Source organism: Perna viridis, chromosome 1 (assembly GCF_037379345.1).
Source record: "Perna viridis isolate PV_CMFRI_1.1 ecotype Kerala chromosome 1, ASM3737934v1, whole genome shotgun sequence".
NCBI classification, from domain to species: Eukaryota; Metazoa; Mollusca; class Bivalvia; order Mytilida; family Mytilidae; genus Perna; species Perna viridis.
In genome coordinates, this window is record NC_142445.1 from 27,127,132 (window position 1) to 27,137,772 (window position 10,641).

Sequence of the window (10,641 nt, forward strand, 5' to 3'; positions counted from 1 at the left end):
AGTTAACAAAATACAGTTCTCAGCATCTGTACCAAGGTCAGTGTTCTGGTTTTTCTTAGTGATAACCACATCTGTAAGCTATATTCCAGACATTGACAATCAACAAAATCTAAAAATAATAGTTAATAGTTTTTTTGTTTTTTGTTTTTTTTTTTTTTGTTTGTTTTGTTTTTTGTTTTTTGTTTTTTTGTTTTTTGTTTTTTTTGTCGTTATGATGTCGTTTACATTCCATAACAAATAAAAAATCTCTTTCTAGTTGACTGAATATATATGTTAACAACTCTTCATTTAAATAATAATTTCGTATTGCTTTGAATCTGAGAAAACATTTCCTGTAAATGTACTACATGTAATATTACCAATCTTATAAAATAAAAAAATTCAAAAGGAAACATTTGTTGTTTTTTTTTTCAAAAAATAATTCTCTTTAGCTTTACGTTCTAAGGAAAATGAGATTAAACAGATATTGGCAACTTCCATTTCTAACAAAACCCTTGAAATAATCCAATGAGCATGCAAACTTAATCGGCTTACATTGCAGCTTCCGTGATGTCATTACATGTTCGTCAAGTGCTGTCCCAAAAAATGTGTAAAAAGTGAAAAGGGAATGTCGACAAATGTCGATCTCAAATTTAAAGTTTAATTGTTAAAAAGGAACATAGTTTACAAAATAAACATCCTGTTTCCGAGTCCGAGTTGTTACTTTACTTGTGTTTCCTTATATGTACTATTTTGGTTATTTTGTGTTCTTTGCTGTGTATGTCTGTTTTCCACGTCCTGGCTTTGCCCCTGGATTACATTTCTTTGATATCTTTTAGAATCTTGGTTCCCTTGATTACTCTTTTAAACTAAACATTAACTTCGTCTTTACCATCTGAACTTCCGGCTGGTAATAGTTGATACTGTAGTATGCCTTTAATTCAGACCAGTATATTACAAATTACAAAATAAAACTCACAAAACAAAACAAAAAAACAAAAACAGATGAACAAGACCTATATCATTTCATTATTTGTTTATATAATTATTTAAACTAAACCTGGATAATATTGAGGTAATGTGCTCATTTCCTGCATAAGTATTACTACAGAGTTGATGTTATGTTAGATTTGACTGAATGTAATACATGTATTTCTTTGAAATAAGATATTAATGATTGTGATTGTTAACGTATCATTTTATGAAAATCATTTCACACACCCACAGTAACATCTCAATTACCCGTGTCTCATTAGTTTAGAGATATATGATATCACCTTAATTATAGATTAGAGTAAATGGATACATTTATCACATCACGAAAGACACAGATCGCAAAGATTCAACGAATTCGCGTTTTCGTAACATTTCATTCGTTCGCATAATATTTCTCGATATTTTTAACTGCTTACAATTATCTATTTTTTTTATTAAATCGGTTTTGTAACGGTGTGTGCGTGCTTATGGAATAGTAATAAATGTTTGTTTTAATTTAAGATATTAAAATAACCTTCAATTTGAAAGTTATATATTCATGTAACTTGTTTAAATGGTGTTCTCCGGATACCTTTCACATATCTCCTGTTTTAAACATCACCAATGATTAAATATGTTAAAAATTTTCATGTATTGCCTCTATACAGTTTTTAATTGTTTTCAATAAAACGTCTGTTCAATGTAACAAAAAATCGATCAATATATTCACAACTGTCCAGAAGTGTGCAGCCATTGTTTTTTCAATAAAAAGAAAAACAAACAAAAAACTGTAGTGAACTCCTAACTTGTATGTAGTTTCTTAATCTATTCCCTTTTATAATTACTACTTTGTTATATATTCAGATGCGCCCTTTTGCGTTGTATCATTTCACCCTTTTGTTTGTAAACTGCTTAAACAATTTACCTTGCATTTTTTTTTATGATAAGTAGACATAAAAATACAAATTTGCTGCACTTTTTTACAAACATTATCTAACAAATAACGTGGTCGAAGGTTCTGACCAAGGTAAATATGCACTTATAATACGTTTCTGAAAGAGTAATCAAGGGAACCAAAGTTATAGCGGTAATCAAAAGAATGTAATCCATGGACAAAGACTAGACATGGAAAACAGATATACACAACAAAGAATAAAATCATACATACAAAGTAACAAAAACTAAAACCTGCGAGCATGGACCAGGCGCACCGGCAGGGTAAGCGTCTTCTTCCCTTCTAGAAATACCCGCCGTGTTGCTCACAAAATGTCAAGTCAGGAGCAGTCGAAAGAGGAAACGAAAACTATGACTAAAGTTTTATCATCTATATTTCTACACAACATAAATAAGTAAGACACTTACTGTTATGGACAATAATCTCACTAAAACCTCTTCATACTTGTCCCAAAATCATCGGGATCAATTTGCTAAAAAAACATAGATGCACATATTATCGTTCATAATATGTAACCAAGATATTTCAAAAACGATGTCACTCGACGCACAATACTCACACGTTCAAGTTGAACCAAGTATATGGAGACATTCTGCATAACATTTGGTTGCCTTTATGGTTTTTATTACAAAAACAAAACCAACACAAAACAACTCCGTATATTTATTAAATACACAGTAAGTCATATTAATAAAGATCAAAGATAGTGAATTGTTAGATGATTTATATCTTGGATCGTTTAAGTCGCTAAATGACTGCATTTATTACTTGTTTTAATCATTTAGACATTCTGTTTTATCTGATTTGTTTTCATTCAAAAGCTTAATATGAAAATTAAAAATTAATTTGTATTTGTATGACACAAGTTCTTACGATATACAGTGATTGACGCAATGAATGTTAAGATCATACAATGTTATTCTGGTGACTTGGTTAATTTCCCTGAAAGCTACGAGGAACAAACAGACACATATTTTAATTTCAAACGTCATTATACAATCTGCTACAACAGTGAACCTGTCTAAACCAACCTCTTTTAGTCTTCAAATTTGGTTCAGTTTAGGCAGACGTCGAGTTTACAAAGTATCAATGTAAATTTAAAATGATACAAAAAGTTTGGGAAGTGCCTGGTTTGACGCTTACCCTACCGGTGCATCTGGTCCATGCTCCCAGTTTTTAGTGGAGTCCGAGTTGCTCATTTGCTTTTCTTACTTTGTATGTATGATTTTAGTTATTATATGTTCTTTGTTGTGTATATCTGTTTCCCATGTCTGGTCTTTGTCCCTGGATTACATTCTTTTGATTACCGCTATAACATTGGTTCCCTTGATTACTCTTTGATAGATGTACGGTGAAGACAGGTTTTTTTCTCTACTACTACATGTACTATTAGGAAGTTACCGACCTTGACTACCTTTCACGTTTCGCATCGGCGGCCCTGGAACAAATTACATTTGTAGCATTTTTAATATTGTTGGTGATGTTGACTGATATACATGTACAAAACAAAGTAAAGAAACCTCAAACCCAACCTGTCTCAGGCGTTTGTGGTAAATTGCTATTTTGTGTAGAATATGATATCAATAATCATATTTCTAATATTGAACAGAATACATATTGCTTCCTCTTAAGTGAAGTGACGATATGTTTAATTGAAATCTCAATTTTTACGTCTGCAAAAAGGAATATTTTTACCTGAAAGATAAATTTATGAACAAGCATTAAAGAAAAATAACAATGCATATACTGTAAAAAAAAGAGCATTTCTTAATCATTCTTCATTGGAGATCGCTATTACGCAGCTGATGCTTTTTATAACATTTCATACTATCATCGACACATCATGTTAAAAATAAAAATTCTTTGGAGCTGTAGCAATTATTAACTAACATTATAAAAAGAACATTAAGTGTAGGACATGTTAGCCCGTAAAGGGACACTTTGTTACATTAAAATTATGTTTATTCCTTCACATAACACTGCGGACATCGCATATATATTTTACATCTTATAAGAAAATAAAATTGTCATAATAATAAAACATGATATGAAACGTTCTACCAGAAAAAACATAAATATAGTGAAGTGTCAGTCCTTGTAAGAATCAGGCAGTAGACGAAACATCGTATGAAAAACTTCATCATTGTAATAGTGTAATTGACTATTTGCACCATCAGAATCAAGGAAAACAAACAAGATTTTCCATTTCATGCCGGACGATTGAGTTACAATTTCATTCATATTGATAACTCTGTCAAAAACCTTATTTTCAAAGATTCTATCGAAATATTCCTAAGTAAATCCAATGATACAGAGATCAAATAATGGTCTTTTTAAATAGAGGAAACATCCTTGTGCGATATTTTATTGTCAGGTCAGTTGGATTTTGACATGCATGTTTCTTATTTTCCCATTTAGCCTGAGTCTTACAAACACTTGTTTGATTAGGTGGTCATATTACTGACTCTTTCGAGCTGAAAAACACAAAACAAAAGGTATCACAAAAACACTCAATTACGCCTCCACAGTTTACTTTGTACTAGTGTATACAGTTTACTAAAATTTATTTTATTATTGCTTTTCTGTATGCTTTGTTTTGTAAGCGTTTGTAATTTCTAAAATGATTGTACAGATGATAGCTCCTTTCAAAATTCTGCTACATGTATGAGTATTTGTTAAACAAATTATCGTGATGAAGTCGTTAAATATACTAAATAGTAAAATAAACAATACTTATTTCAATTTGTTTAACCTAATTGAGATGAGCGTTTTAGAATCCTTGTTTTTTCATTTCATTTTTTCCCAGTGACGCTTTCACAATCATGAAAGATGAAATATTATTGTATTACAAAAGTCATGTACATAGACAGTAGAATTGCGCATTTATAGATCCTAGGTGCAGTGGTGAGTAAGTGGAACAGTAATTCCTATTTTAGTTAGTTAGGTAGTATATATATATATCATATCGAAACTGTTCATTTTCTCCAGTAACTCTATTTGAATTTAATTTTTAAAAATACATTCTAGTGCATTACGATATAAATATATTTTTTTACAAATGACAGTCCAGACATTCTACGAATTCTATGAGAGTGGAATGCAATATTAGCTGATTTTAGAAGTATTTATATTTATTGGTGAACGATTTCATGAATTCTAAAGACTACTTCCTGAGAGACCGAACCGTTCTTGATCACCTTGGTTTGTTGAGTATACATTGATTGAATTTCAGCTATCTGTGTGTTGCTTGTTATTTGTTTTTTATTCTCATTGTTTCATAAGTTTATTCCTTTGCTTTTAAATTCGGATTTCACTATTTACGTTAGTCACAATTGATTTCATGACTATCAATTATTAATTTCAATTTAAAACAGTACTTATGTCTGTATACACACAATTTAAAACGGGAGGACGACCTTCTAGTATTTGTAATTTAGATCTTTTGAAGCCTGAGTTAATTTCTGTATAGCATCATTAAGGGACACTGCTAGAAAATTGAAGCTCTTGTTTTGTTCGGTTGTTCATGGATAACGAATCTAAAAATGTTTAGTCATGTTCTATCATTGAAGACTTTAGGAGAGAAAAATAACTTTAAATTATATAACGTTAGACGTGTGTTTTATTATAAATTCCATTATTCCAAGTAGCATTGCAAATTTATTGCTGAACGTAAAGAAGCTTTTTTGTTATACAAGAAAATTTAACAATGTTAATCTGCTAACCACAATTGTTTTTTTTTTTCTTTTTATCAATTCATATCAGCAATAGATTATTTCAGAAAAAAAAGGAGGATATCCTTGACCAATTCGTATAAACCTATTTTTTTTCAGCGATAGAAAACCAACCACAAGGAAGTTTTTATCTGAAATGTGTAATTAATTTCGTAGAGAGGAAGAAATTATGACATAATTAGGATTATAACCTTGATCTTAATCCATAAGATAAAGGTTATAACCTTAATTGTGCCAATAATCAACGACCGACAACATGTAACGTCAAATGTAATTGATCGAACCTTCGACAAAACATATTTTTTCTTCCGCATCATATTTATTAGGACCACATTACCGCGGGTGTCTCATTGTGATAACAAAATCTATGTGTAGCACAGACTAATTTGACATGATCCTCCAATAGTTTAAGCAATTTCTAGTAGAGTTTTTTTTACTAATATGAACGTCCAGAACTATTACGAATTTAATTGTATGTGAAACTTCAATTCACGTATCTTAAGAGCAGCTCTGCCTTAAAACCAGATACTTATGATTAATGATTCGTGCTTTTCTTAATCCCTAATTTGTTTTGATTGGAAATCCATCAATAGACCTCATAGAAACTGTATTCAAAAATAAAAGTGCAAATGAAAGCTTCCCATTGGAGATATTAAGACAAAATTTTGAAAAGTACAGGAAAATTTTAACACAATAACTAAACAAAACATATTTCACAATGTTTAACAGATCCCATGAATATGCAAAGTTGTTTTGAGGATGTAATAAATATTTTGAACAGTTTCATAGATTATTTTGGGATATGATGAATCACCCCTCTGCTTGTTTTTAAGACAAAATCATACTTCATTGGTGTCTTATTTTTTTCAGTTGTTGAGTCTGAGAAGATCACGGCTATTCTAATGGTATTTCAAGTTAAAGACCAGTGAGTGACTAACACTTTTGGAGACAGGACTATTTTCTTTAAAAAAAAACATCTTGACGCTTACTTTCCCTGTATGGTTAATTAGTTACCCAAGTTTTTCTCTTACATACATCACACAATTTAAAAGGCATTTTGTACATGTAAAGCATGAAGACGGGTTCTTCCACAAGCATCATTATTTATGGAGGTAGACCTAAGGTATGGGACACAACTAAAATCATTAGCCATGGAATGTTTGTATTCAGACTCTTTATATCAATCTCATGTAAGCATCAAAGAACGTGGATTGATTTCATTCTGTTTAAAATGGAAGCTTGAAAGGCTTTGGTGAAATTGAATATGATACAAATATATCACTGATTTCAAGAGTTACAGTCCTTGAATCGATCCGCGCAACGATTTGATGTATCGATGACAGTTGACTGATCTGATCGCAGTTTTGTTATTTAAAATGACGTAAGATCTGTTTGAAATAAAAGAAATGTAAAATAAAAGTTTAAATTGATGTTTAAATCTATTACATTATGTACATATTTGTAAAATTGACAAAGAGAACAACAAAAACCGGAAAATACAGTGACCGTTCTGTGCGATCACCGGTATAATGGATTGGTTTGACGGATCGATGACTGACTGGTAACTGATCGGTGATCGATGACCGATCGCAATTTTTGATGCACTGATCGGCTCAGGGACTGTTTGTCCCTTACCCTAGGTCTACCTCCTTACGGAGTGTAATACATAACTTAATGTATTATCTTTATACACGATAATTTATTCCGACATTAGTTACTTTCCTTATAATTTAATATTTTGGCAAAACCCATGATAAATTCATACTAATTTATTCAAATACACACATTTTTCGTCAGACAGGATAATTTCATTGGTAAAAGTAGTCCGGTTAAAAGGGGGCATGGTTTAAAGTTCATGACCTTGTTTATTGATCATGTAATAGGAAAATTTTGATAAAATGAAAACAACGACATCTATTTTTAACAATACAATTAGTAGTATTAAATTATGTGATGCAATGGTTATGTGGTATTTAAGTATTGTCTTTGTTTCATTGTATAAGTTAATTCTTAAAAATAGCTTTCTAATTATTATAAAGGAGTGATTAATGGAACCAAGATTCTATCGGAAATAAAAAAAAATGCAATCCAAGACAAAGACCAGACATGGAAAACAGGCACACACAACAAAAAAACACGAGATAACAAACACGTACGTACAAAGAGATAAAAGTAAATGAGCAACTCGGTCTCCACTAAAAACTAGGAACATGGACCAGATCCGTCCGAAGTGTACCTACCGTTGTGTTGAATTGAGCCCTAGTGTAAAAATCTAAGATGCATTTTATTTCGAATGAAATATTAATGACAACCAACATTTAATTCACCGCAATACCTAATTTACTTATAAAAGATGTACCATTTTTAATTTAAGCTAAAATGTCAAGTCTTAACAAACATAAAATTTGATAAACTGTTTTCTATTTTCGTTGTCAAAAATGAAATTATTTTTTCCATGTGTATGAAGGGATTATTTCTTTTTTTTTACAGTTTTGAATAAATGACACAAGCTATTTTCGTGTGATTCATTTAATACATAATTGGCGAATTAGATTCATTCATGAAAAAGCATGATTTTGATAGAGAAACTAGAGAAGCGATATATTTAATGAAAGAACCTTATAGTAATTCCATAATATGTGCTCAATGTTACTTTACTCTAGGCAATGAAGTTATCAAGTTTGAAACCTTACTGCAGTGCTTTGCTTATTCATTACAGCTATCTAACATAAACGTAGTTGAAACTACTAATAGGCATAGAACGGTGATTTAAATTTCATCATCATGACGGTTTGCGCTCTCTTTGCCATTATCGTTTTATTTTGTTGGAGAACATTAACTGGGTATACAATATGTGTAAGGTTAAAACTTCCGATTATATCATGTATTTGGGGGTGGGAATAGCGTATGTGAGATGAAGATTAGAAGGGGAGAATTGGGGAAATTGTTAAAAAAAATTGTATGTACAAATAAATTATATTCAATTTCATTTAAAATGACAGTTTGAATGTTAAATATTTTGTTCGATATAAAATTTAAGCTGGTAATGTAAGAATATAATAAAGAGAAAGGGGGTTCTATGATGAACGAGGAATACTCTAGGAAATTGGGATGAAAAAATGCGAAATGGGGAATGCGTGTATGATATATAGTGTATATAGGAAGTTTATACCATTGAAGGGTTGTATTTTTACTGCTGTAAAAATAAATTTGTTCCAGCTTTTAAGAATGTTATTTGCAAATTTGAATAACGAACTTCACATATCCTTGATCTGTTTATAGCTTATTGCTGATTGGCATTAGATAAAGTAGCTTCTAAAATTATTATGATCTGATCAGCATATCTAATACTAAAATAGATCGATCAAAGAATCGACCACTTCACTAAAAATAAATAAGGGTTGGGTCCTCTTGTAATGTGGTTAAATTCCCCTTGAGGTTATGCTGTCTTATTTCTTAATTGGTAGTTTTATCAATCAATAATCTATTAAATACCACAAAATATTTTACAATCCATAAAAATCATATTAGTCACCCATTATATATTTATTGAGATGCTCTAAAAATAAGAAATATTTTCCATGCAAATAATTTATATAATGATTTAAAGCAAAACAGGTGTCAAAAATGTGTGGTTATTAGCTGTATGCTTTACTTGTGCATTCTTCATTATGACCTTTTCTTATTTTTCTATCAAGAATGATTAAGTTAAAAAGGTAATACAAGTACAAAAAGTTCAGTGCTATTCTGTCACAAAATATGTATTTATATATGTTGTTGATTTACATATTTCAAATGAAATATACATTGACTTTAATAATAAAAAAACACATCCATGCATACATAGTTTTTTTTTTTAAATCATTTAAACATTTAAAATGGGCTTTTCGTTTGTTTCTTTTTTTTTTCTGTAGTTCTGTACCAGACTTTGCCTTCATGAGATCAAATAGATGCTTCCTAATTTATACAAGAATATTGTGAGCATTGTGCTGCCCCTATATGGTAATTAGTCGATTAAGAAATACATTAGCTTATTTTTTTAATATAAAGTAAAGCTACACCGCATTTTAATTTACAATATAAGAAGTAAAGCTATAAGTCCATTTTTTTTTTGGTATTATTTTTGTTCTTTTGGTTAAGGCAACAAACCACTAATTCAGATTCCCATTACTCTCTATGTTAATTTGTGTTCATTTTCGGAGGATACTCAGATGCGATGTATGAAATCCCCGAAACTACCCCAAAGAGCTTGAGATAAAGGATACTACAGACATTGTGAAGTCAGCCTCATAACTTGACCTATACTTAATGTAGCTCGGTGGTAAAAGAAAACAATTGACCAAACTATACGACAAACTTTTTTTACGATGACTTTTCATTCCGTATTGTCAATTTTCCTTTTATCTGTGGCAACTTCCCTTTAGCACCTGCGTATGGAGTTGATATATCACAACTCATAAGCTGTAGCAGAGCTTGCCGTAACTATGCTGACTTTTTGTATCGTGCTAGACTCCTTACAATTTGGCTTCTGGAACAGGGTTATGTAGCTACAAGATTGAAATCATCACTACAAAAGTTTTATGAAGTCGTCATGCATCGTAATGGTGTATCCATCTACACCATGAAATCTAATTTGTTCAACATGTCAATTTTTTCTTTTCCTTTTTAACTACTTTAATAGATTGTATTCTTTGTTGTGTTTGTCTGTTTTCATGTCTGGTCTTTGTCTTTTTGATTTCCGCCAGAATCTTAGGTCCTTTGATTACTCTTGTTATTGTAGGTTTAGTTATAATAATAATATCTTTATTACTTGAATAAAATGTTCTTAAATTATTCTTCAGGGGTTGTTTAACAGAAAATTGTTCTGAATTACATTGATGATGTCTTTCATAAACGAAGTCATGCTTTCATATCTTATAACGAATTCGATGTTACAGTTGTATAAAGAACACTTGATTTCGAACATCCAAGCTAGGTAAACCACGATTTCTCACCGTTAGT